The 27579-nt window shown below is 43.3% G+C and overlaps 1 long non-coding RNA gene across 1 annotated transcript; it reads left to right on the forward strand.

Annotated features, from left to right (window-relative positions):
- Nucleotides 1-1000: 1000 nt before the first annotated feature.
- Nucleotides 1001-27012, forward strand: LOC134173970 (uncharacterized). Its single transcript, XR_009968454.1, has 4 exons — nt 1001-2281; nt 9329-9389; nt 9910-10056; nt 25569-27012. It is a non-coding gene; the product is annotated as an uncharacterized LOC134173970 (long non-coding RNA).
- Nucleotides 27013-27579: the final 567 nt, after the last annotated feature.

Genomic DNA, 27579 nt, shown 5'->3' on the forward strand with positions numbered 1-27579 from the left:
TCAAGCTACTCTTGACAACAGCCACATAGGCCTCCAACTTGATTCCTTCTCCCTCTGCCTCACTGACCTTGTCTACATCTGAGTCATGGTCAAAAAGCAAAGGATGATTTCAAAATTGCTCTGTTTTAAAAGGCTGAAGGCAAAAGTGGGAATACAGACACATGTGTCCTTCCTGTGTTGGTGTGAAAAACGAAAGAAAAGGTCCCTGGTGTGCGAGTCTCATAAGAGTTGTTTCACCTTGGCTTGTCACTGTTAAAAAGAAAGTAATGGTTTTGCTTTATCTTCTCTTTTATGACATCTGAAGGTTGGGAAAAAAACAGGATACAACTGTAATAGAAAGCTAAAGCAATTGCTTTATAGCCGAATCCTTTCAAAATTCCCTTAAAATGTCAGTGACTACAAAGTTTGCAGGAAAGGGTAATATCCTCTATGAGCTGATTTCAGCTGATAAAGTTGTGAGGACAGAGAAAAAGAGCTTTGGGGTACATGAGCACTTCTTCAAATCTCTGTAGACTTTGAAATGTCATTGTTTCCTGATTTACCTCATGAAACATAAACTTTACTAAGCACGGTACATTGACAAGGTGTGCAAATGTGCCTTTTCAACTTAGAAACAGGGTTGCTTCTGTTCCAGACAGAGCTACCTCTTTGGATCTAAGATGACAAATAATTCAAGTTTAAACATATGTAGTTGCTCGTAGGCCCCAAGATACTTTATGGCAAATTCGTTCCAGCTACTTTTCTCAATGTCCCCATACAAATAAGGCCTAAATATCAAGGCCAGAAACAAGAGAGGAGACAGTTACGTACAGTCTGAGGATATGAAGCCACAGTCACTTTTATTTATACATAGACACATGTATGTGTGTATGTATATATATAAATTAGGAACCCTGAAACTTAAATCCATGTGTGGGAAAGTCTGCAAACAGGGAGAAAGCTGAAGGCATTTTGGAAGAAAAAGGTATTGCTGCCTGCCAGTGTGAATGCAAACTGCATACAGGTTTAGTATCTTATGCTTTTTGGGGCTAAGATTTTCAGCTGGGTAGTTTTCATCTAAATGGAAGTCAGGTGTTTTTCAAAAGGCTTTTTATTTTAATGCATCAAAGTATTTTCCCAACAGAAAAGAACTGGCTTTTGAAGCAGAATGGAAATTTTTAATTCAATCTGAATTTTCTTTTATTTTAAGGGAAAAAAAAAAAAAGTAAAAGCCAGCCATGGAAACCTTCTCACTAAAAATGCTGGCTTTAGGTCAAAAACCCTTTCAAGATTTTTTTCAAATGAAATATTTCCCTTTAAAACTTTAGTTTTTAAAAGAATCTGCTCATTTTTCTTAGGGTTTTTAAGGAAGAGAAGACTAAAAGGTGATAAGTAGAATCAACTTAGAAAATCTTTGTGGGGAAAATTAAGTTAAAATTATGATATCTTACATTAAAAATAATTCCCTTATTTTGATCAAACAGTAGAACATCTGGCCACATCTGACAGGGCTGGCAATACTGTGTAGGTGGCTCCAGGGGCTGCACAACACTGGGGAAAAGTTGCACTGTCAATAAAAACCAACCACGGGCTGTTCACTTCCTCCTTTGCCATATGTTGGGCTCATTAATGGAACATCAAATCTACAAATGTGGACATAAAGTCAGCCTATACATGTCCAGCTTCTGATATGAGCATCCAACCACTGCTTGGGGCCTGTGTTTGAAAAGCAGGGCCATGTCCTGAGGGCTGTAAATCCATTCTTTTTGATGGAAAACAAATCTCAGCGGGTTTCTTTCTTCATTTTTCCTTTTTTTTTTTTTTCCACAAAAGAGTCTTGTATTCTGCACTGTGAGTCTGATTTGCAACGGGGAGGGGGAAGCAGCAAATCCAGTTCAAGGCTTGAAAGATTTCCACTGTCATTGCTAGAGCTCTGTGGAGTCAGAGCCCCTCAGTGCCAAGAACAAACACATCATCACCACCGCATAATGCAAACACGATGCTCTTGTAACCTGCTGTGGGACACTGGGAATCTACCTCCCAGGAGAAAAGGCAGGCGGGGAAAGCCCTGGAAATTTCTTTTGGTGACTAAAACCATACTTTATTGCAAAGTGCATAAAGGACTGTCTCGCCTTTCCAGGCTGACTTCCCACCTGCAGTGCGTTGCTGATTTAATAAGGGCTGAAAGGGATTATCAAGTTGTGAAGTTGCTTGCATCCTACCGGGCTGTAATGAATGAAGGCTTTTGTTCGGCTCAGCCTAACTGAATGCTTCTTGGAGTGATCATAGCTGAGGAAAGGCTGTAAGTGACCAGTGGTTTTGATACTTGTTAATACTTGAACATTAGACGATGAAATGGTGGGTGCATAAACTCTTTGTTAGTACTGTAGTGGGCTTCTTTCCCTTAGTCCTGCCCCAACACTTGCTTCAGGTGAAGTCCTTGCAATGGTTTTTCAGTCTGCTTTGGTAGCTCAGCATTCAGTGAAAGAGAAAAACTATCTTCAACTCCTGTAATTAACAAGCAACAGGAAAGTTCCCTCACAGGTCTCTGCTTTCATTTTTCTCCTGTAGCTCTGCCCCAGGTTGCCTTACCCTTGGGGAGTTTGTATCAGTTGCAGTTCTGCTTACAAAAATAATGACAAGAAAGATGCTCATTCCCTGCCAATTCCCTGCAAGCCAGTTTGCATTCCTGCTGAGGAGGACAAAGAGTGCCACAGGCATGCTGGGGTAAAAGCGTCTTAATCCGTCTCATTTTCAACCCCATAAAAGAGCAGAGCAACTCCACACAATTAACAGACACAAACCCTACCTCTCCCTTTGGAGGCAGAGCTGTCTGAGTGACAAGAAGTTAAAACTTCATTCTTCCTTAATAGGATGTTTTTATAAATCTGGCACCTACACGAGAAGCTGGAGTTGATCCTCTCCTAGATGGTCCTCCCTCTTTTGTGGAAGGTCAAACCTGCCCTGTTACAGCCTTCTTCTCCCATTGTGTCTGGTTTTTGCTCCCTCTCTTGTTCCCAGTCCCTCTCATGCTTCCTGCCCATGTGTGAACTTTATCTTGAGACACTCTTGACCATTTTCTGTGTTGGTGTTCAACACAGTGGTACAAACATGAGCTTTACCAGATCAGGAGAAGATGCAGAGCCCCACATCTGTCTTCATCTGGGAGACCTTAGCAAGTGCAAGCTGTCTCAATGTTTCTGCTCTTCTTTGAAATTTCCTTCAGAATATGTCATCTACCATTCAAGAGTCTGGAGCAGCTAATAAAAAAAAAAAAAGTCTGAAATCTTCCTAAACTTTCCCCTTGATTCAAGAAGATAAGCAACCTCACCACTTGCTCTCTGGTTCTCATCTATATACTCCCATATCTTTTCTTGTCACTGTCTCTCCATCATTTTCAGACATTTTTTCATTTTGTTCTCCCACTCCTGACTCTGAATGCTTCTTCCTTCCTGCAGATGATGTTTGGGAAGGGACCTCAGCATACTTAATCAAGTAGGGGATTGACCCTCTCCAACTTCAGTCTCCCAAGTCAGCCAACAGCTCTTTCCATACTGCTTCTACGATTAACGAAGAGAGAAAACTCCTCCAACAGCTGAGGAGCCATTCTTAAGCCAAACGCCTTCCCTGAAACCTTTCAGAAGCACCTGACTCTGTTCCTTGGGAACCTAGGAAGGTTTGTTAAGTTCTCTGGCAAACAGATGCCCCTTGAAGTGCTATGGCTATATCACAAAGACACCACCTTGTCCTATTTCAGGTGCTGCGTAAGTGCTCATTTCTCCTATTATGATGTCAGAAAGGTGTATAACAGTTAAAGGAAGAAAAAGAGAGCAATTTGGGAGTTCATGATGGGTTTTGTATTCTCTAGTCTAAGACATCAAAAGGGCTATCCAAGCCAAATTAGCTTAATGTCATAGGAGCATAGAATCATTCCAGCTGGAAGGCGCCTCAAGAGATCTCCTCAAAGAAGGGTAAGTGATGAGGTAAGACCAGGTTACTCAGCATTTCGTATCAGAAAAGCTAAGTGGTTTAGTTGATTAGTTGGAGGAAGGTGAAGAAGAATGAAGCATATGCAGTTCCCACAGCAATTCTGGGCTCCTATTTGTTGGAAATAAAGAAGTGAGGTGGGATGAGGAAGTTCTTCCTTTAGGTGTGTGGTCCACAATGGAGTCCAGGCTCCAGCAGCTGCAAACACCTGAGATAATCAGGTGGAAAAAGTCACTGCTGGGGGTGTTACTTGACTGCCGTTCTGATGGTGACTGCATTACAGGAGCAGCTGCACTGCAGAGTCAGAGGTAGCATCAAATAACATGAACTGATTTTTCCTTAACATTTATGTGCATGGAGAAGTCCTGTTTTAGAGTGAACTGGTTTCTTAGCAGCCAGTTTTCGCCTCCCCAAGACTTTGTTTCCTGACTCATGTTTACCAGCTGGAGAAAACATGACAAAATAGTGAAAAGAAAGAGATCTGCCTTGAGCATTAAACTTCATTGCTGAAAAATTAGAAACTACTGTTTGGCTTGCCAAGGCTTTAATTGTCAACTGATGTAAGAAAGGCTCTCATTTAGTCCCTGTTTGCATTCACCAGGGGGTTCATAAAACAATTACAAGAATCTAGTAATAATCTTCTTTCAGCCTCTCCAGTCAGTCCAAAATATCAACCCAGTAAATGACTGCTCATATGTGAGGTCACCAAGCCATTGACCGGATCTCTGACTCGTTGATTTTAGTATTATTAATTGTTTTTATTAGTTACAGCTACTACAGGGCATGTGAATCATTCAACCCGTCTGTGGTCCTTAATAGCTTGACTGTATTATCCTCATCAAAGTTGGTCCTTTATTTTTCCCCATCATGTGATCTTCAAAGTCATCTTTGGATGGACTGAAAAACAGAAATCTCAAAGGCAATTTTAGGCTAAAACAAAACCCAACAACTCTATATTTTTGATATGTTCAAAATACTAAAATCTGACAGGGCTAGACTGTCACCTTGTGAACAGTCTAAGACAAGCATGAGACAGCCACAGATCCTGGTTGGGAGTAAATCAGTGTATTCTCCCCACTAGCTTGAGGGGCTCAAAGCTACTGAATGACAGATTCTGCTACTTCAGGTTACCTTCAAATCATTACACATACTGAATATTAAATTATATATTTTATTGTTAAGTGGTTGCTGAAAATCCTGTCTTGTGAGTGAATGAAAATTAAAACTTTAAGACTGTTTTGTGTTCTTTTTAGCATTAATATTGTTTGAATGCAAGTTGTATTTCATGCAATATCCCTGTCATTTTAAAAACAAATTAGCCTGTTGCAGACCAGATCTTTCCGTAAAACATTTGTTCAGGCCTGGATCTGAAAATTTCCAGCTCTTGCAGTATAGACTAATATTTCACCCTTTGATTTTGATAGCTATGCATGAGGAAAGGAACATTTTACCAATACTGTATTATTTGCTAAGGAATTGAAGCATGTGATAAGGTCCGTGGAAAACCAGGATGATCTAGAGACCCTGAGATCTCAACTGAAATATTTGCTCAAGTGTTTCATTAATGTTATGATCTGCCTGGGCTTCTGAGTTGATGTTGGTGTGAAATTCATGTCAGAGAGACAGAGCAGTCAGATTTAATTCCCTTCCTCATAAGCTTGCACACAACTTGTAGGCAGCATGGTATTGAAATGTGGTGACTTTGACTTTCTACCTCACTGTTCTTTAAATCCAGTGTAATGACAAGTTAAAAACAGAGGGAATCCAATAAATGATACTAAATAACACAAAAAGTCAGATGGCATTTCTTTTTTGTCCTATGGATTGTTGGTATAACTCTGGATAGAAATATTAATCTCTTGTGGGATTTACAATTACGTCATAATGAATAAAATACTCTTAATTAAAAATATTGGTCAGATTCAAATATTTCTATAAGGAAAAATCTGTAACTCAGGGCTTTTTTTATCTGAAGATGGAACTATCTTGGAAATAAAGAATTATTTTCATATCAAGGAACCGGCAGAAGATTCTATCACTCATTGCTTCCAAGATCAGAACAATTTCCTCTCTTATGGAAGAGGAGTAATTTATACTTACTTTGTATGTAGTGGTGAGAGAATAGAGCTTAATATAGTGGTAATAAGACGAGCTGCTAAAAGCATTTACATAGAAACCAGCAACTTGGAATGTTTTTTTCACCACTGCTACTGAAAATGGGCCCATATTTGAGGGGTATCTTTCCTACAGGTCTGCATACATTATGATTTGAACAGACCTAATATTTTTGGCTTCTATTTTTGGCTTTTCTTCCCTCAAGTTAAATAGTGGCCAATTTGCAAAGTGTCCCTGCATAAAAAGAAAAAAAAAAAAAAAGAAAAAGAACCAAAACCCCCATAAATGCTCCTTTGTCATGTTTGCATATAAGGCACAATTTAGCACATGGAGAGAGATGGTAGAGGGATGTAGTATGACATTTTGCAAGAAAGTCGTGCAAAAGTTTTATGTAAGAGCGCAGGAGGTTGCAACTCTCTTCTATTTACAGATTTCCCTCTCTGCTGCCTAAACTCCAGCTGAGTTCAGTGAGAGTTTAGCCATTTAGCCAGTAACTCTGTGGACTGGGCACCAAGTTATCACCTTAAAGCTTAGATAAATTATGTATTTCAGTGTTTCTAAGACAGTCTCCAAATTGGCACTTTTTTTTTTGCTGATCTGACCAGAGGTCCAAGAATGACTGAGCCTAGAGACAAGACTCATTGGCAGCTAGAACTTGGAACTGGGATTTCACAGGGTTGGAACAAAGGCACTGTACAGCATCATCTTTTGTTTATGATTTGGCAGATTTAGGGACTGTGAGAAGAGGTGTTCTCAATAACAGTAAGCAGAACTGCTAACATAGCCTTTAAACATTGCAGCTCAAGATCAGTTTGGTTTAGGCATTTGCCAAAGCTACTTCTTAACAACTGACTTGAAAACTGCGAGGATGAACTGTCTTTTTTCCTCCCTATGGGGCAACCACATTTTGACATTGTGGTTCCTACATGACCAGAAAATAATTTCATATGCTGGAAATGAAGACAAGGGAAAGGAAGGGGGGGGGAGATGAAATCTTTTCTTTTCCTCCTCCTAAGTTAATGAATTTTTTTATAAATGTGTAAGCATGTCACCATTCCAAGCCACATCAAATCACTCCTAAAATCTGTATTTTAAAAACAGGAATGTGTATAATATGAATGGCTTAAGGAATAAAATGCAAAAAGATGTCGATGATGCTGGATTGCCAGCCAGCTGGAGAATTAAAAAAGAGAGGGAGAGAGAGTGATGAAGAGAAGAACAAAAACGCCCGTGTTTCACTGGCCAAGTCAACAACCGTGTTTTTTCAGTCACCCCTCATTATGGAAAAGTGTACTCAGGTTGTCCTGGAATACCAGTTCACTGTTTTTAAGGAGTCACATCAGGAAAAAAAAGCATGATGCAGTACACAGCATATGATGGGGAACATCTGGACACCAAACTACTGGAGCTGCCATGTTTTGCAGAGGGATGGCTCTGAGGATGAAATGGAGTGAACTGTAACAAATACAGGATTTTGCTGGCAGCTTTAATTTATTTAAATATATCCCTGGCTTTTGAGCTGTTTCTTTGTTTTGGATAATATTTAAACATGTCAAAAATCCTCTGTCTTTCCTGCCTTTCATTACACATGACAAGGAGCGGATTGCTTTGGCCATCTGTAGAGTAGGAATGAACAGAGCTACATCTGGATGGGCTGGGGATCGCATGAACGCTCACAGCAAGCCACAAGCAGTTCACTTGAAACCTGCCTTTCCCTGGATGAGCTGAGATACTATCACAGTGTTTGCCAGGGTTTGTTAAGTAGAGTTGGGGCCTTGTAGCCAAACACTTCTAGCACATGTCTGGGGGCCCTCCCTAAAGCTAGGCACCTCTGCCAATCCTGCATGTGTCTATGAGTTGTGTTTGATAATAACATCTGGCATTTATTGTGTGACATCTTGAGCATATGAAGCTATTCCTGAAGCTTCCCTGTAGCCCTACAGTGATTACAAAAGCTTCAAGGGACAATACAGGAATGAATGTGGCAGCGTTTAGGAGAGGGAAGAGCTAATAACAGTGTGGTCAACCTAGAGGCTCAGAGACTCACCTGGCTTGTGCCAAAGCTGCAATGTGCTGCCTTAGGGTGCTGGTAAGACCCAAAACCCTACCTGAGAAGAAGCAAAGGGTGAGCTGATGAAGTAGCTGCCACTGACTTAATCAAGGACCAAGCCAAGCTGTCCCCAGGAGGTGGTGACATGATAGCTAAGAAGCCACCACTATCCCCTGCCTGTGAACTAGTGCCAAAGGTCTCCCTTGGCTCTCTGATGTATGGGTACATGTCCCATGGCTGTCAGCTGTATGCTGCTCACAAGGATCAGGAAAGATGGTAGGTGGCCACTTCTCCCATTTGTGTGCTGTTTCTCCCTTTGAAGCTGTTTCCATCTCAGGAGGTATGCTTGGTTCCTCCTTTTACATCTAAATACTAGAGAAAAGTATAACATTGTCCAGCTTCAAGAGGAAATGTCTGGGTTTGGCCTGAGTTGCTACACACAGTCAGTGAAGTCCTTCTTCAGGATGTCAGTGTCCCTTCCTGAATTTGATGGTGTACAGAAATACTGTTTGTAATCTTTTCTAAAGAGAAGATCTTGACTGCAACTGCAAAACTGACAGACACCTCTTTTGGGCTGAGAAGATGGAAAGAAAAGGTTAGGGCATGTTTTTGGATCTGACCATCAAAATAATCTGTTCCACATTTGTTATTTTGTAGGTTGGTTGTTTTTTGATTTTCTGTTTATTTGTTTGGGTTTATTTTTTTTATTAGTTTAGTTTAGTTAATTTTATTCTATTTTAGTTCATTATAGTCTATTTTATTTCATTTTATTTTATGGAATTTAGTGGCCCTTAAGTTGTAGGATTTATGGCATGTGACTCTGACAGTAAGAGATGACCATATAAGACACTGACCAGTTGGCCTGAACTGACCTGACTCGTGGATAGAGAAATTGTCTCTTTCTCTGTGCCTGCAAACACAGACTTTGACACAGCTAGTGAGCCCTCTTAGCAAGGGGCCAATTAATCATAAATGCTGGCTTTCATTATGTAGATGTTTCTTCTTTTGAAATGAGGCTCAGCCTGCCTACTTGCAACATTTCATGGGGTATTTTCACTCGGTATAGAGTGGGCAGTAATGCTCCCTTGTTGCATCAGGGATGGTTGTGCATCGATGACGGTGCTGGAAAGCCCTCACTGGCACCCTGACTCATGGTTTGCATGACATTGAGCTTGTCCTAATGTGTTTTTTTTGCAGAGGGAGAGGAAACATGTTGCTCAACACAGCTCAGACTTCACTTCCAAACATCGTCATGAGGGTGAGAAGGGTAGACAGGATTCATGGCCAGCACTGAAAACCACAGGGTGAATAGCAGTGAAGGAGCTGCTGATGGACAGGGGGACGAATTAAGTAAATCAGCCAGTGCTGGCTCTGTGGTGGGAAAGATCAGCACCTCCAACAGTGTTTTGATCACTGTAAAAACTGCCCAGCACTAAGCATTGACTGTGTTGGGGATACTTAGAAGACCTGAGCATTCCAGCCAGGGCTGGCTGCCATGGGGAGGCAGAAGCCATGCCAGGCATGCCATGGTCTTGCAGCTCCTCACTGCTCTTATCTGCACCCTGTCTAGCAACCAGAGCTATTCCTGAGTCAGGAAAATTTCTGAATGCAAAGATTACACCTACAGGGTTTCATGAAAGAAAAAAAATAACAAAATCTGAGCTCTCCCTTTGCTGACGCCAAGCTGTTGTCAGCTTAAAGAAAATGTTTTCTCTTTGTATTTGGACAGTTTAACAGATTTATTTCCCCCTCTTTTCCCTCCTCCTCCTTGGATGAAGGTTGTAGGGTTTTCCACAAAATACTTTTGGAGGAGCCAAGCCTTCAACACCAGCAGTTTTTACTCAGACTGTTGGAATGATCAATAAATCGGCAGCAACTGATCTCAGAGTCTGAGGATGTCTACAAGGCACAAGCAGCTCTTTTAGGTAAGCCTGAGCAAGTGAGTAAGTCCAGTAGCTCTGGAGCCAAACCCTAAAGTGGATGCAAAATCATATGGGGAGCCAGTGCTGTGATTTTCACTACAAGGGTGATGTAATGATTGAGTACAGTTCAAGTAAGTAATCTAGTCATCTGTTCGCAATTTTGAATTATGGCTGATGCAGTCTCTGCCTGCAAGCCAGAGAAAAAGAGTGAGAATTACAGCTATTGAGTCAAGCCAAAGGCAGGGATCAGCAACTTGGCATCAGCTTGGGGAAGCAGTGGGGATGGGGGCTGCACAATTCGAAATGCAACTTGGGGTCTACCATGAGCCTGAAATTTGAGAGACACTTGAGATCTGCACAAAAGATGGTAGATGGACAGTGCACCAGGAGGTAGGGGCACCTATATCTGATCATCACCTCAAAGAATTTGAGAGGCACCAATCCTAAGCACAAGTAACCAAATGTGAATCCATACCATTCAAGACAACTAGTTTGAACAGATACTCATCTGTGGTGTTTGAATTCCACTTAAGAAAATTTAGAGCCATCCAGGGCCTGACCTTTAGCAAACCACAAAGGCAACCCATAAACCACAAGGCTGGAATCAGCGAGAGAGGACAAGCAAATCCAATATATTAGCATAGACTTTCAACTGTAGCTGGTAACCAGGGATATTACAAACAGGAGACATACCAGTAGCATCTATGTAAGATCTGAAAGTGTAAAGTTGGATTCATGAAGGGCTTCACTGAGATCATCACCCAAGAGGGGGAATAATCCAACATGATGTTTAATAATAGTAAGTGGCTGACTTCACCACCAGGAGGAAACAAAATATTTTTAAGTGTCAGAAACCGTAAAAACATGGCATGATTCATCTTAAAACAAACAGTTCCTCATGTGAATCTTAGAGCAGAGGTTACATGGAAAGTCCCAAGATGAGACAAAAAAGCATATATTGCGAGCTAAGCAGTGTAGGGCCTGGTCATCTGAAGACATATTGGGACTGGGATACTAGAGGATGTACTAGCAATTGGGAAACTTAATCTCCTTCTCAAAGCCAATACCAGAACACAGTTTTTTGACAAGATGAATATGTTCCCTGTAGAGTGTATGTCTGAGAGATTATCCACTAATGATGGAAGATCTTTGAGCATTGACCAAAACTGTAACAAATAATCCATTGCACTAGTCATTTACATCAAACCTGCAGTCTCTGATGAAGGTTATATTTTTCCCACTCTGAGTTCTAAGCTGACTATAAAGAATATGAAGATAAAAACATCTCTTCTGAAATTTTTGCATTTAAAATATCCCAACTGTTTGTCAAATAATGTTATGTATAATTAAATAATTAAAGCCTGAGGTGGCTGACTTTCTTCTATGAGAGAAATGATGCATTAAAACTTTTGTACAGATGTCTAGTGACCTCTTGTTCATGGTAGGGAGGAAGAGATTACTCAAAGCTGGAATGTCTTTGTAATAATCTCTTGTGTTTACTGTGGCTGCTTTATCTGCTTTATCAGAGACTTATATGTATCTTAAAAGTCTCACAGTGATTCAGTGGAGCTCTGTTGACATTTGTATACTTTGAGGGTATTTGGGTCAATAGTGTAAGACCAGCTGTGGCATTTACCCCCGTAATTGAGTTCAGTAGTTGAAATACATGCTTTGAAAAACATCTTGCTCGTTTTGAAGATATTATTCCTATCTGCTGCATATTTGATGATCTTTTTTGGAATTTCTGAAAACATTTTAGGAAGAATAACTATCATTCATTTGCCCGATTATTTGCATCAAGACTAGTCACTCTAAAAGCACCTGTAACCGTTAAGCCTGGTTTCCAAAGGATTTGTATTTCATGTCAGCTGACTTTTAAACTCAATTACACTGAGGATGCAGGTGAACTAATCCTGCAATAGGCATCAGAGAATCCATACTACAACAAAACAGCGATGTGGGATGCAGGTTTTTCAATGTCTTCAAAGCCAGTAGTGCTGGCAGAAGCCTTTGCACAGTTGGCACTTCCATGTCTACCGTCCTTTACATGGAGTCTCAGGTATCTAATAAAAGCTGGGCTCTCAATGCAGTCTTTTCTTCTTTGGGAGAATGAAGGGACCTTTCCTTCTTCACTTAGCCACCTATTTTTATTTTCAAAAATTACAAGGATGTAATGCATCTAAACCCTCTAATTTGCTGTAAATTTTGGTTGAAATAGTTAAAAAAAACCCTCAATGTGCAGATTGTCACACAGACAGTGACTCACTATGTCTGAGTGAACCCTTTCTTCTAAGAAAGGATTGTTTTTGTCTGAGGAAAACTCTCATGGCATTATTTATGACATTTTGTAGCCTAGTAGCTCCAAGGCTGGAAGATTGTTACTACCACTGCAGGTACCTAGATCCAAGCCCCATTTTTGAGATGAAGGCTCACACAGAGTGCTGCCTTGCATTTCAGTTTTCTTTTTGGTGTCTGAAATGTGGCAGCTCTCACCCCTTTTACTAATGAAATTAATTTTATCCCTTTAAAAAGTCTATGGTTGTCCTTAATCCCCATTATGAAAACTCTGGATATTCTTTTTATCATGCTACACTCTTGGTCCCACTGCCTTTCGTTCCTTGTCCACAGCCTAAGCAAAACAAGCTTAAAAGAGCAAGGGGATGCATCTTTGTTGCTTTGACATGAGGCAGGAGTAACTCTGCTCAACATTCATTTCAAAGACATGTTAGTAAGAGCATATAATCTAAAAATACCAGGGACCAAGATAAATCTAGACAGATTTTAATTGGGGTTGGGGTAGAGTGGTTGTAAACTCTCCAGTAGTGTGGAGGTGGAGGCTTAAAACCTCAGCTTGGCCACTTGATATGATCTGAAACATTTTACCTCTTAGGATCAAATACATCCCAGGTTTTTTAATCTGTTCTTTCTAAGTATTTATTCTGCATTCATTTCCACGTGACCTAAGTACTGATGTGGTTTCTGTGCGCGTTGTTCCTTTCAAAAGTAAGTTGATGACGCTTGCCTTTCACCTGGAGGCACAGGCTGGAGGACAGAGGTCTTGAAATTCATTATTTCATGTTGATACACAGCTGCCAAATAACACCTTGTTGAAATAATACTTATATCATAAGAAAAGTCCCTAGATGGAACTAGATGTTCTTTAAGGTCCCTTACAACCTAAACCACTAAATGATTCTGTGACTCTACTTAAACAGAAGATAATTTCTGAAAGATAACACTGATAGAACAACATTTCTCTACCAGGTTGTGCAGTCCTGGTCCTTCAAGCACTTTCCCTGGTACATGTCATCTAGGATCTGGGTGGTGAGCTTGCATTATGCCTTGGAAAGAAGGCAAATTCTATGATGCTTTACAGGAACTGGCTACTTTGGTCTACCCCAGTATTTAAATCTTGATACCAACATTTTTGAGTGACTATTTCAGGAGCTTTTTTACTTAAACTACTCAACTCTTGACAATTCTCTCTCCTTTCCCCTCCAGCTACCCCACTGAAAGAAAACTCTAATTTCGCTACAGCAAATCTCACTAACAGTCAACATGCTATGCATTGGTCTGCTTCAGGGTGACCAAAAAACAAGTCTGAAGCAAATCTGGCTAATCAACCTTGAAACTGAAACCAGTGAAAAAAAGCCTCAGTTGGGTACAATTTTATTATTGTACCATGGGCTAGCCACAGTTTCTAAAAATGTCTTCAGAGTTACCCAAAGATAGTGTTGCAGTCATTAATGTCACAGATATTGTTGCCCAAAACAGTTGCTTTATGTTACAGTGGACAGTGAATTCCTTCTTATCCCATTGTTTTCAGAGCTACTGTGTTTGGGACGTTCCAGGACTGCTTTAAATTGGTTCAATTCTTTTCTGACATGTCAGTCACTAAATGTTCAGGGAGCGTCTCTAATCCTGTCCAGATGAGCTGTGCATTCCAAGAGGTTTCTATTTTTGGATGTAGGCTTCTGCCTATATGCTACTGTTGGGCTCAGATTCATTCAGAGGAATCACATTAGCTGGTATGCAGATTTATTTCTTTGCTTCTGTTGAATGTGAACTGAAATTGTTTAGTTTTGCCACTTGTCTTTCTGGGGCAGGGGGTAGCTCAATGTCCTTCCTTTGCATTTTTCATAAATTGGAGTTCTTTTCCGATGAATCAGAGCCTGATTTTTATTAGTTTTCCATAGGGGTTGCTTCCTCCTGCTACCACTTAATTTAGTGGGAATTTTTATTATTCCCAGTTCTTTAACAGCAGCTTATTGGGACCGCAAACAGGATTGGAAACTCTCTGTGTTCGCAGGGTGACACACTGAAAGAGACAATTTCTGCTTCAGAAATCAGAATTTTGAAAGAAAAGACATATAAGAAATATGAGAAAAATAATAATGTTCTCCGTAATACAGGTAGACACAGAGATCTGGATTGCCTCTTATACCCAGTGTCATCCAGCACGTCTGCTGGACAGCTTCCCACTGGACATCTTTCCAGTCTCAGCATGACACCTGACCTCAACTTTTCTTATGTCTGTGGATAAATTTCAGATTTAAAATTAAGAATCATGTTCCAGCAGTATGAAGTATGATTCGAACCAAACTCAAATAGAAATATCAGCCAATTAAGTTTATTTTGATTGAAATGCTCTAACACAATAGGCTGCCCTCAGTTGTATGCATAACATCTCTGGTTATACTGTCTTGGAAAACGACTCATATATTTGTCTAACCTCTATTAGACTTGGTCTAAGCAGCAAAGATTTGGGTTGGGAGGACTTGGATGGCCTGAAGTCAGTTTGGCTTTGGTAGTTCTGGTGAAAATAAATGGTTTAGTAAATGTCACTGAAAATCTCATCTGGGGGCTGCACAGCTGTTCAGTAGAAGTTTATTGGGATTGACGCACTTGTTTTTTCCAGTGCCTATACACTGACCATAATGCAGCCCAGAGCTACTATGGAAGACCACAAATTTCTCACCAGTTGCACCTCCCACTTGGAGTCCATTTCAGTGACTTGTGGAAGAGCTGAAAAGTTGTAATTGTTATGCTTTAAATACTCACCATCCTAGTACCATACAGAATACAGGTGAAAGAAGCAGCCTCACAGTAATTCACCTTAATTTGATGGTGAGGATCCTGCCAAGGATAATGAAGGAAGAGACTGGAAGGAGGGCTTGCAAGACTTGGAGAAAAGCTGTGTGGAGTACAGTGGGATGGAGCTGCAGGCTTTGAGATAAGAGTGGCAACCTGAAAAGGTGGGGGTGACTGGGGTGAAGAAGGCTGATGGTGTCTATAGAAGGCTCTATGTGTAGTAGTTTTCCTCTACTACACATAGAAGGCTCTATGTGTAGTAGTTTTCCTCTATGGAAAACGAAGTTCTATAATGGGTATAATTGTCGCTGAATTATTCAGTGTGCTTTGGATGTGACTACTGATTGGTTTCCTTTGAAAAAAGGAAAAAAAAAGAAGGAAAAGGACAACCAAAAGCAAGGGGCTTCTCCCTAAATCCCCTGTCCCCACGCAGAACCACTTTGCTGTCCTGCAGGGGGCTAAAGAGGAAACGCACTCGAGCCAGAAACAGCCGGCTGATGCACTGGTAAAGAAGATCTCTACTGGTGCTGCCAGGAAAAAGCGGCGGGTCGTAGTAGTAGGGGACTCTACACTGAAAGGGACAGAAGCACTCGTCTGTCGGCCTGAACCCATCTCAGGGGAGGTGTGTTGCCTACCGGGGGCATGGATCAGGGATGTGGCACAGAGGCTGCCTGCTCTAGTAAGTCCCATGGACTATAACCCACTCCTGGTGATACATGTGGGTGCTAGGGATATAGATAGTAGTAGCCTGGGGAACATAAAGAAGGACTACAGAGCCCTGGGGGAGGTGGTTAGGGGCTCTGGAGCTCAGAATGTCTTTTCGTCAATTCTCCAGGATACAGGGGAGGATCTAAAAAAAGCTGGGAGAATTGGCCAGGTTAATAAATGGTTAAAAGGGTGGTGTCATAGTGAGGGGTTTGGGTGTCTTGAGCACGGGACCCAAGTTTGTAGGCCAGGTCTAGTGGGGGCTGGTGGAGCTGGTCTGATAAAGAAGGGAAAGAGCAGTTTTGGTAGGAGGCTTGCCAAACTGGTCAAGGAGGCTTTAAACTAGATGTGTTGGGGGAGGGGGACATCATTCCATCCCAACACACCCAGACAGTTGCCAGCACCTATAATAAAAGTTCGGAGCAATGTAGAGATATTCCAGCCGCTCCAGCCAATGAGCCAGCTTCATTTGGAGCTCGGCTCAGATGCCTCTATACAAATGCCCGTAGCATGGGGAACAAACAAGAGGAATTAGAGATGTGTGCACGTCTACGGGGATATGATATAATAGGCATCACAGAAACATGGTGGGATGGCTCCTATGACTGGAGTGTTGGAATGGAAGGTTACAGGCTCTTCAGAAAAGACAGGCCTGGCAGGCGGGGAGGGAGAGCTGCCCTTTATGTTAGGGGTAGGCTGGAGAGTATGGAACTCTGTCTGGGGACAGGTGAACAGTTAACAGAGAGTTTGTGGGTCAGGGTTAAAGGGAAAACAGCTATGGGAGACATTACTGTGGGGATCTGTTACAGACCGCCCGATCAAGGAGAACCTGTGGATGAAGCACTCCATAGACAGATAGGAAAAGCCTCATGCTAGCAGGCCCTTGTTCTCATGGGTGACTTCAACCACCCTGACATCTGTTGGAAGGACGGTACAGCCCAGCACAAGCAATGCAGGAGGTTCCTCGATTGTGTAGAAGACAACTTCCTTCTGCAAGTAATAGAGGAGCCGACAAGGAGAGGTGCCATGCTTGACCTCATGCTCATCAACAGGGAAGGGCTCGTTGGAAATGTGACGCTCCAGGGCAGCCTTGGATGCAGCGATCATGGGATGGTTGAATTTGAGATCCTCAGGACAGTGAGAAGAGCGTGCAGCAAGCTCCCTGCCCTGGACTTCGAAAGAGCAGACTTTGGCCGCTTCAGGAACCTGCTTAATAAGGTTCCGTGGGAGACAGCCCTAGAGGGCAGAGGGGCCCAAGACTCTTGGTTGATATTCAAGGATCACTTGCTGCAAGCTCAGGAGTGTTGCATCCCAAGCAGAAGGAAGTGCAGCAGGAGGGCCAGGAGACCTCCTTGGATGGATAAGGAGCTCCTGAGGAAAATTCAAATGAAAAAAAGAGGCTTATAATAAGTGGAAGCAAGGACAGGTGGCATGGGAAGAGTACAGGGATGTTGTCCAGGAAGCTAGGGACCAGGTTAGGAAAGCTAAGGCCCACTTAGAATTAAACTTAGCTAGAGGTAGTAAAGATAACAGGAAGGGATTCTACAGGTACATAGCAAATAAAAAACAGACTAGGGAGAATGTAGGCCCCCTCAGGAAGCTCTCCGGAGAGCTGGCTACACAGGATTTGGAGAAGGCTGAGGTTCTGAATGACTTCTTTGCCTCGGTCTTCACTGGCAAAGGCTCTGACCACACCACCCAAGTCTTGGAAGGCAGATGCAGGGACTGTGAGAATGAAGACGTTGCACCCACTGTAGGAGAGGAACTGGTTTGAGATCATCTTAAAAATCTGAATGTACACAAGTCCATGGGTCCTGATGAGATCCATCTGCGGGTCCTGAAGGAGCTGGCAAATGAAGTTGCGAAGCCGCTGGCCATCATATTTGAGAAATCCTGGAAGTCAAGGGGAAGTTCCTGATGACTGGAAAAAGGGAAATATAACCCCCATTTTCAAGAAGGGGAAAATGGATGACCCGGGGAATTACAGACCAGTCAGTCTCACCTCTGTGCCTGGCAAAATCTTGGAGCAGATTCTCCTGGGTGGCATGCTAAGGCAATGAAAATCAACAAGGTGCTTGGTGATAGCCAGCATGGCTTCACTAAGGGGAAATCCTGCCTGACCAATTTGGTGGCCTTCTATGATGGGGCTACAGAACTGATGGACAGGGGTAGAGCAGTTCATGTCATCTACCTGGACTTGTGTAAAGCGTTCAACACCGTCCCACACGACATCCTTGTCTCTAAATTGGAGAGACATCAATTTGATGGATGGACCGCTCGGTGGATAAAGAACTGGCTGGATGGCCGCACACAAAGAGTTGTGGTCAATGGCTCAATGTCCGGCTGGAGACCAGTAATGAGTGGTGTCCCTCAGGGATCAGTGTTGGGACCGGTCTTGTTTAACATCTTCGTCGCTGACATGGACAGTGGGATTGAGTGCACTCTCAGCAAGTTTGCCGATGACACCAAGCTGTGTGGTTTGGTTGATATCCTGGAGGGAAGGAATGCCATCCAGAGGGACCTGGACACACTTGTGAGGTGGGCTGATGCCAACCTCATGAAGTTTAACCATGACAAGTGTCCTACACCTGGGTCGGAGCAATCCCAGGCACAGCTACAGGTTGGGCAGAGAAAAGATTCAGAGCAGCCCTGTGGAGAATGACTTGGGGGTGTTGGTTGATGAGAAAATGAACGTGAGCCGGCTGCAGTGTGTGCTTGCAGCCCAGAAAGCCAACCGTATCCTGGGCTGCATCAAAAGGAGTGTGACCAGCAGGTCAAAGGAGGTGATCCTGCCCCTCTACTCTGCTCTTCTGAGACCTCACCTGGAGTATTGTGTGCAGTTCTGGTGTCCTCAACATAAAAAGGACGTGGAACTGTTGGAACAAGTCCAGAGAAGGGCCACGAAGATGATCAGGGGACTGGAGCACCTCCCGTATGAAGACAGGCTGAGGAAGTTGGGGCTGTTCAGCCTGGAGAAGAGAAGGCTGCATGGAGACCTCATAGCAGCCTTCCAGTATCTGAAGCAGGCCTATAGGGATGCTGGAGAGGGACTCTTCATTAGGGACTGTAGCGATAGGACAAGGGGTAACGGGTTAAAGCTTAAACAGTGGAAGTTTAGATTGGATATAAGAAGGAAATTCTTTCCTGTGAGGGTGGTGAGGCACTGGAATGGGCTGCCCAGGGAAGTTGTGAATGCTCCATCCCCGGTGGTGTTCAAGACCAGGTTGGACGAGGCCTTGGGTGATATGATTTAGCATAAGGTGTCCCTGCCCATGGCAGGGGAGTTGGAACTAGATGATCTTAAGGTCCTTTCCAACCTTAACTATTCTATGATTCTATATATAACATCAGGTTCTATTTATTTCTAGGCCAGATAGTGAATACTTCACACTCTTGTAGTCCCTTCTGTGACATCCATCACACTGGTATCCAAATATTTCATTAAAGTTCTTTAAGGTCGGTTCAACATTCCTGTGAAGAGAGGGAAGACACTGGGGAAAATTAAAATCTGCCTCAATGCAGGCCATAATTTCAGATGCCCAGTTACTGGTATCTGTGGTCTGGTTTTGCAGGGATTACAGGAGGCCATTTAAAATTGTATTAGGAATTTAAAATTATTTCAGCAACTTTAGAAAATCCCTTAAATTTTCGAATAGACAATGTTTTGGGTACTTTTAAAGTTACCTAAATCTTGTTTTATGTCATTTTAGTGAATACAAGAAATTACAAAATGTGCACATGCAGTACCAATCCAATTCAACACCTAGAATAAGTGATTAGTGCTCTTTGCTCACCAATTTGAAGCCTGGGGAGTAAGCAGGAGAATACCAACATATTCTTGATCGTATTGAATGTTTCACCTAAATCATCAGGCCTGCAACTCATTATCCAGAAAAACAGAAAATGAGAGGATGAGGAAAGATGACTCAGGTTCTTCCTTATTTCCCTTATGACTCTGATGTAACCTCAAGGTGTTCCAGTCCAGGGAGGAAAAGAAGACATTTTTCATTACAGCAATAGTTTTAAGACCAAATTAATCTTACATGAGCTGCTCTCAGTTCTGGCTGAGAAAACCTTCTCAAGAGATGATGTCAAGAAGCAAGACTCAATTAAGTAGAAATTTTAGAAGAAAATTAGAAGGCGGAAGGCAGGATGTGGCCTAGGAATGGAAATCTGACACCAAGTTCTGTTCTCAGCTCTTCCGGCCCCTTGCTTGGTGCACATCACTTCCCTTCATTCAGTTGCCAGTTTTCACAAAGCCTACAAACTATAGGACAAGAATGTGAACAGTGTTTTGGAATAGCTAAAAATGAAACAGTTTGAAAACCTGTTCAAATATGGGTAGACCTGGATGAAACGTCATTACCAGAACTCCTTAAAGGAGACTGGGGAGCCGTATTCAGATAGATGCTGATGTATTCATTTCATTAACTGCATCAGATAGTCTCAAGTACTCTTTTGTCTGTTAACATAGATGCCTCAGAAAATACCTTGTGGCTCATCATCAAAATGCTGAAGTCAACTCCCCCCTGCAGAAGACCACTTTAAATCAATATTGTTAGTAGATCTTAGATGTCACCTAGTCGAATGATTAGAAAAGTTACTAATTTGGTTATTTGTAAAAGGAATAAAGATTCAAACTTTGAGACACCATTTTTGAGCTATCAGAATTACAGTATTTTCCAAACAGCTTTAGCATAGAAAAAGGCAGTTTGGAGGAAGGGCGGGAATAGAAAGACTTGCACAAATACATGTGCCAGTGATGCCTTTTTAGAGGAGCTGGTATCCTCATGTCGTGGTTTAAACCCAGTCAGGTAACTCGTTCGCTCACTTCCCCCCCTTTCTTGCCCTCCCCCTGCTCTCGGAGGGACGGAGAGGAGAATCGGAAAGAATGCAACTCCCACGGGTTGAGATGAGAACAGTTTAGTAACTAAGGTATAACACAAATCACTACTGCTACCACCAATGATAATAATGATAAAGGAAATAACAAGGGAAGAGAATACATCATCTCACCACCAGCTGACCGATAACTCGCCCCCCCTCAGCCCGACCAAGCACCGACCGATACCTCCTCCAACCCTGCAGTCTCCCAGCCCTTCCGGCTCACTCCCAGTTACATCCTGGGCATGATGTGCTGTGGTATGGAATACCTCTTTGGTCAGTTTGGGTCAGGTGTCCTGTCTCTGCTTCCTCCCGGCTTCCCCTCCTCCCTGGCAGAGCATGAGGCTCACAAAGTCCTTGGCCAAACCAAAACGTCGCTTGTTATCAGCTCTGTTCCCGAGCTGAAAGTCAAAACATTGCACTGCACCAGCTACCAAGAAGGGGAAAAATGACTGCTACTGCTGAACCCAGGACATTATCCACCCCTTATTCCATACCATTCACGTCATGCTCAGATCCCACATTTTCAATATACCATCACTCTTATCTTAGTGCATGGACCAGTCCCTATAAAGCTGCTGAGTCCATCTGGTCCATGATGTCAGGCTCCATCTCTTGTAACAGTCTTCCAGAGCAGGAGAGACTGTGTGCAGTGTTCACACTCGTAAATAACCTGGGCAATAGTGTCCATTGCTAAGTCCACCCCTCGATCATGAGTCCATCTCTGTGTTGCATCTCTGCTCTGATGGCCTGAAGTGCCATGGGCCCACCAGGCTTAAAATAATTCACTGTCCCCTTCAGCAGTTTCTGCAGCTTGTTGCTGGGGACTCCATACAGCTGCCTTCCATCTCCGATGCTTCCAAAGCACTGGAGGGGCCCAGTGGACTAGATACTTGCCCATACTGTCCCACACACCCTGCCACTCATGACTGTCCAGCCTTGGGGAAAACCTCTTGGTCCCCCCATATCCTCGTCTAACCCCAGACAAGACCCAAACCTGACTCTGCTTAACTTTTGAGATCAGACAAAATGGTCGTGGGTAGAACACAGCCTGTGTGTGTGCCAACATGCTGATCCCCATCACAATCAGCAGGCAGGTCCCAAGGACACCCAAAGGCCATTCAAAACCTTCAGAACTCTCAAACGATGCTGCTGTACTTGTCACTGGGGCTGGTGTAGCCGCTGTGCTTGCCGGCTCTCCCACCGCCAGCTTCTCTTTTCCTGAGTCCAGCTCTTCCCCCTCTGCCTTGCTGGGAAATGCTGCGTGGTCTCCTGCATCCTCCTGGGGCTCGGCAGGCGGCTTCCGGGAAACGCTCTCGGCCGTCGCGGGGCTCGGTTCGGCCGCGGGGCTCGGTTCGGCCGCGGGGCTCGGCTCGGCCGCGGGGCTCGGCTCCTCCGCCGCCTTCTCCCGCTGCTCGGCAGCCCCTTCTTTCTGCTCCTCGACCGCCCCGACCTCCTCCACCGGCAGCCGTCCCCTCGCGGCCTCCGGCCCCGCTCCTGCCGCCCCTTGGTCCCCGGGGCCGCTCTCCCGGGCCGCTTCGGCTGCCGCCGGCTCCCGAGGCCGCTCCCCCTCGGCTCCCCGCAGCCTCACGAAGATGGAGAGTAGGGTGAGGGCCGGGACGGTGAAGAGCAGCCGGACGGCCAGGTACAAGTCCACGGCCACGTCCGTCCCGCCCTGCTGCTGGAGCCCACCCGTATTACAAGCCATTGCCATAAAGCACAGTGAGACAAGAACCTTAGCCCAGGCCCCATACTTGATAAACACTAACACAGCAAATACCGGCTCTACGTAAGTTACAACATTCTGAAGCTGTGAGATCAACAAGAACAACTCTGAGAGCCTGCTCCGGGAGCAGGGGGAGGGCAAGAAAGGGGGGGAAGTGAGCGAACGAGTTACCTGACTGGGTTTAAACCACGACACCTCAGCGTAAGATGAGTTTGCTCTTCTCCATCAGCAGTTTCCCTTCTTCCTTTAGGAAATGTTAGAAATATGTCTCTAATGTTTTATTTTCTTTTCTTCCATAAATCAGACAGTTAAATCATAAGCACATGGTAAATGAAAAGAGTTGTTGACATGCAAGTACAGATGAGCAGTGTGGACCTCCATCCTTGGAACTGTCTTACAAGGTGGTCCAGTGGGACCTACTGAGAAATTTTGCCCGTGGCCTGATATGCTACTTCTGTATTAAGGCCTGTCTCTTTTCACTAAAGCTTGACTGGTTGTACTGCTAAACTATTAGAAGAGTCCCAGCAGGGTTTAGGCCAACTATTATTCACCCAAACAATTTCCAAGATACAGCTCAGGACTTGGCAAAGGTGAAAATGCTCTCCCAGCTGGTTGCTCTATATCTAGCCACAGCTGCTTTCAGGTTGTTCATCCATCCAGTATGGGACCATCTGGGCAGACATAGAAGAAGCATAATGATGGTATTTCCAGGACCTTTGCAATCCACCTTCCTTCCTTGAAGCCCATGGGTCCTCATAGTTCAAGATACTGTGATCACACCTAAAACCCAGTCCTTTCTCTGAGATGTTTGCTACCACTAGCGTGATTTACAGACTATTTCCACCTGGCTAAAAAGCAGGCTCTCAGACTGCACTTCCCTCTCATATCACTGACTGTAATTACTAGGTGAGGAGAGTATAAATTGTTTGAGTGCCTTCATTAAGGATGCAGGTCTCTCTACTTAGTGTAGATGGAGTTAATTGCAGAAAGCGCCATCTGGGACAGGTGCTGGAACTGGATGCTCAGTTGGAAATAGGTGTCTGTCTTCACGTGGACTATAGGGGCCATTTAGGGGCCACCAGAATAGACAGCTACAGTAGCCATTTCACCCTCTGCTGTATTTATACTGCCCCAAAAATGGGTATGCAGAAAGCTGAGCTCAGCACATTTGCTGGTGAGCAGTCTGTGGTAAATCTGGTGTTTCCCATGCTCACTGAACCCAAACAGGACTGCAAATATATATGTATATAAACAATTAATTGTACATGAGCTCATTTTAGGATGGAAGACTGTACTACATATTAGATGAATGGTAGTTCAGGCCATTTTTCTATGAAGACTTGCACCTCTGCCAGCACATACCAGTTGAGAATCTGGCCTCTTGCTTCTTATATTGTACGTTAACTTTACTTAATTGGTAGATTTTCCATGCTTACTAATTACAAATATATAACCAGACATCTTTGTTTATGCTTGTTTGAGCAGGGAAGGAACTGTTTCAAAGAAAAGATGTTTTAAGAATGGCTTAATTGCAGTCCCACATAAAATCAGGGGCTTGTGCTTACCACACAAATTGGTGGAGCATGGAGGAGGGGGGTATTTAAGAGCAGCTAGGCAGTATTTGCAGCTTGTCCATCAGTGGGAGAAGAAGTCACATATCTACATATTGTACCTACACCCTTTTTCCCCATGTCACATCTGTTTCTGAGTGATCAGAAATGAACGTAGGTAGGAGCAAGCCATAAGGAAAAATTTGAGACCCAGAAATAAGTAACAGCCCTCCCTGAACCAGTGTCTTTGTGGGGACTGTTTTTTGCACATATATTTTCTGAGGCAGACTCACATTCCTCTGAGCTTGGCACATTCTGGTTAAGATGAGCCCAGCATCCAAATGTTGACACAAAAGCTGACTACACCATATACCATGGCCTCATGCCACCTCCAGCTGGCCCATGGCCGTGCTGGCACTGGCTTTGGTTACTTGATTTAAGACAATTATAGAAGAGGGAAGGGCAAAGGGTGCCTGAGGTGGGCTTACCTGGTATTCCAGCTGGAGGAAATGGCCTGCATTCTTCTGCAGAATAAGCAGAGAGGGATGAGTAGAGGGAAACAAAATAAACAAAGGAAACCAATGGTGTCATTAAAAAGAGGATGTATCACGTTTACCATGAGAGCATGTGACTCAGACATCCAGACATGAACATTCCTGCAAAGCCCCAATTGCACACATGGAACCAAATTTTTTTTTGGCTTCCCAGAATGGCTTAATTTTATGATTCCGTGACTCATTAGAAAAAGCAAAGTCCCTAGACATGCTGCATTGAGACTCAGTAAACACCAGCTACTGATGGGGATATACGGGAAAAATGGAGCCGGTGGGGGATAGATGTGGGGATGGAAGGGAGAGAGGAGCAAGACTCACAGCCTCTTGCCGACCCCCTTTCTCCTTCTAGTGGCTTTGTAAACATGTTTCTCTCCTTCTTTTTTTTTAAGATTGGAGTGGAGGGGTTAACAGAGGTCATGTTAGTTTAAAAAATTATGGTTAACCTTACAAGCTGGGTTGCCTTAGGTCACAGTGATACAATTCCCCTCCCTTCTCCTGTGCAGCGGTGGTTCACAGAAATTCCTCTAACGTGGGGAAGGACAGGGCCTGCCAAGGCTATGAGCAATGCAGAGCAGACTTAACTGCTTTTATGCACTGCTTAACTAATCATTTTAAAAAGAAACGGCCAAGTTGGAACAACTGCCTTTTTCTTCAAGGAGGAACATTTTCCCCTTTTCCTTTTTTCCCCACGTCCCCCTTCTTCCCTTCCTCCCTCTCGGTGTTTTGTTTTTCCCCTCCGTTGCTTGGCTTGGCGTTTGAAACAGGTTCTCGATATCTGACACCTCTTGAAAGTGTAGTTTGGCAAACAGGAATCTAGTTCGACTCCAAAAGGGCCCTGCACAGGGCTTGCTATGAAAACACCTGGATGTCTCCTGTGCCTGTAAGAACCAGTCCTGCTTCTGTAGAAATAACAGCCGCCCTCTCCCTTCCCCCAACCCCTGCTCTCACTTCAAAATAAATAATTAAAAAACATTAAAATGCTGGCACTGTTTTAGTGAAAAACAGGTGGTTCGAGGGCACTGCGGAAGGGGATGAAGTCCGTCCCAACGACAGTGTGCAAAAGAGCTGCACAGAAAGGATTTTGATAGCAGCACTCACATCTGTGACTGATTCCCCCAAGCTCAGGACAAATTAAGAATCTTCCAGCAATTAGGGGAGAAAGCTTCAAAGTGCAATCAGCAGACCTTAGAAGAATATGTGCTTGGGCTTTGAGGGAGGCTAATCCTGCTGCTTGCACTGGGTTCCTCTCTGCTGTGTGCATTTTCCAAGGCCAAATTTTGGCCTGCTTCTCAGTCACACCATATAAAATAACAAACACACAGTCTAAGGAAAACAATTTTTAAGACACAGTGGAACCCACTTTAATGAAGAAAACTGTTAAATGCATAAAACCCCCATGTGCCAATGGATAAATGTGCTGGAAGTGTGAACTGTTAAACCAACAAAATTGTTAACACATCATACTGCTGGGCAAAAAAATAAAATAAAGAAAAAATAAAAAGGGAGTGAAACGGTTTTTTAACATGCAACCCACTTTGCCTTTATTGTTCACATTCCTGCTGACATAAAGTTTCCTGATTTGTCCCCTGGGCCCAGAAATATGGCAAAAGCGGGAACATTAATTGTATTTGCCCCCTTTAAACTGCCCTCCCTGCTTTTAGCTCACAGTGGCCAAGGATAGCTTCACGGAATAGGGAAAGTTTGCCCTTTTTTATTCAGGGTGATGAGTGAACAAGTTCGTGTGGATTTTTTTTTAATTGGTATAAAACTTTAAACTATTCCTGAATGTCTTTTTTTTTGTTTGTTTGTATCTGTGAGGAAAACTGGGACTAGTTTTACGTTTGCTTTTCCTTAAAATTCTTAAGTCCCTCCATATTCCTGGTTTTCCTTGGGGTCGATGCTGAAATGAGGTTTTTCCCCTGGCCTTGCTGCTTCCTGTGAAGATGTGGAGCTCTTCCTGAGGAAAAGCCTGATCTCAGGAGACCCCTGAAGGCAACCGCTTTGATAAGTGTCCAACCCTCTGGGCGTGCTGATGTGGTGGTACCTGGACTTCTGCCTCACTGTGAAACATGAGAAACTAAAAATTAGTGCACTGAATTTATCTTATCTGACTCCTGAATTACACGCTTTTCACAGATTTCGTTTCCACAGGTGGTCAAAATGGAATAGGTTGATGTTTCTTGGTTTTATATTTCCTTTAATGAGAAAACAAGGAAATAAAAAGCATAGAAAATGTGAATGAAACTTAAGGACTTGGTAAAAATGCTCTTAAGGAAGAAGTAATTTAGAATATTTCCTATTTATAACATTTTTCTTAAAATTGTAGGATCTGCATGGATTTCTGTTCAGATAAGGTCTGTGTTGCTGTTTGCCTGTTCTAGAGGCCTTTTAGGTGCTGCTCTATGAACGCAGGTATGAAAGTGCGTTTATGATGACTAAACTCCAACTGTGAACTCTAACAATAAGGAGTTTATTCCTGTGGTTCCAAATGTTCTAATTTTCTTCATTTTTCTGTGCCCCTTGCAAAATAACATGAGGTAGTGCCTGGCTTGAGGATGAGTCCTCTTTTTCTTGGCACTTGCTGATTTTGCTTCTTAGACTTATGTTTGCAAAAAAATTCCAGTCCCCTAGGGCCACTAAATATGTACTGCATTGCAGAGTCTCCATAGACAGGTTTGCACCTCCAATATGCTTGGATCTCCTGCTCCTAAGGTGGACCAGTAACTCTACCATGTATTTGAGACCACTTTACACACCAAAGAAACTTAAATCAGAGTCAGGTTTTGTGTAGTTAAGCAAAAGATTTAAGTTCTTAGCTACAAAAAAGAAAGCAAAGTTGCGACAGAGTATTATAAGCTTTAAAATCTGACACTGGCTTCTTCACTGATATGCATTTAGGGAATCTCTGGGTCCTTTCTTATCACCTAAAAGTCAGCCCAGCTGTCCCTTATCTGAAAGACCTGTGGGTGCTCATGGGATCTCTTTCTGCAAAGAAACCATGAGAATATCCCACTCC

This window comes from Pezoporus occidentalis, unplaced genomic scaffold (genome assembly GCF_034315485.1).
Source record: "Pezoporus occidentalis ecotype Australia unplaced genomic scaffold, CSIRO_AGI_Poc_V1 ctg57, whole genome shotgun sequence".
Classification (NCBI taxonomy): domain Eukaryota; kingdom Metazoa; phylum Chordata; class Aves; order Psittaciformes; family Psittacidae; genus Pezoporus; species Pezoporus occidentalis.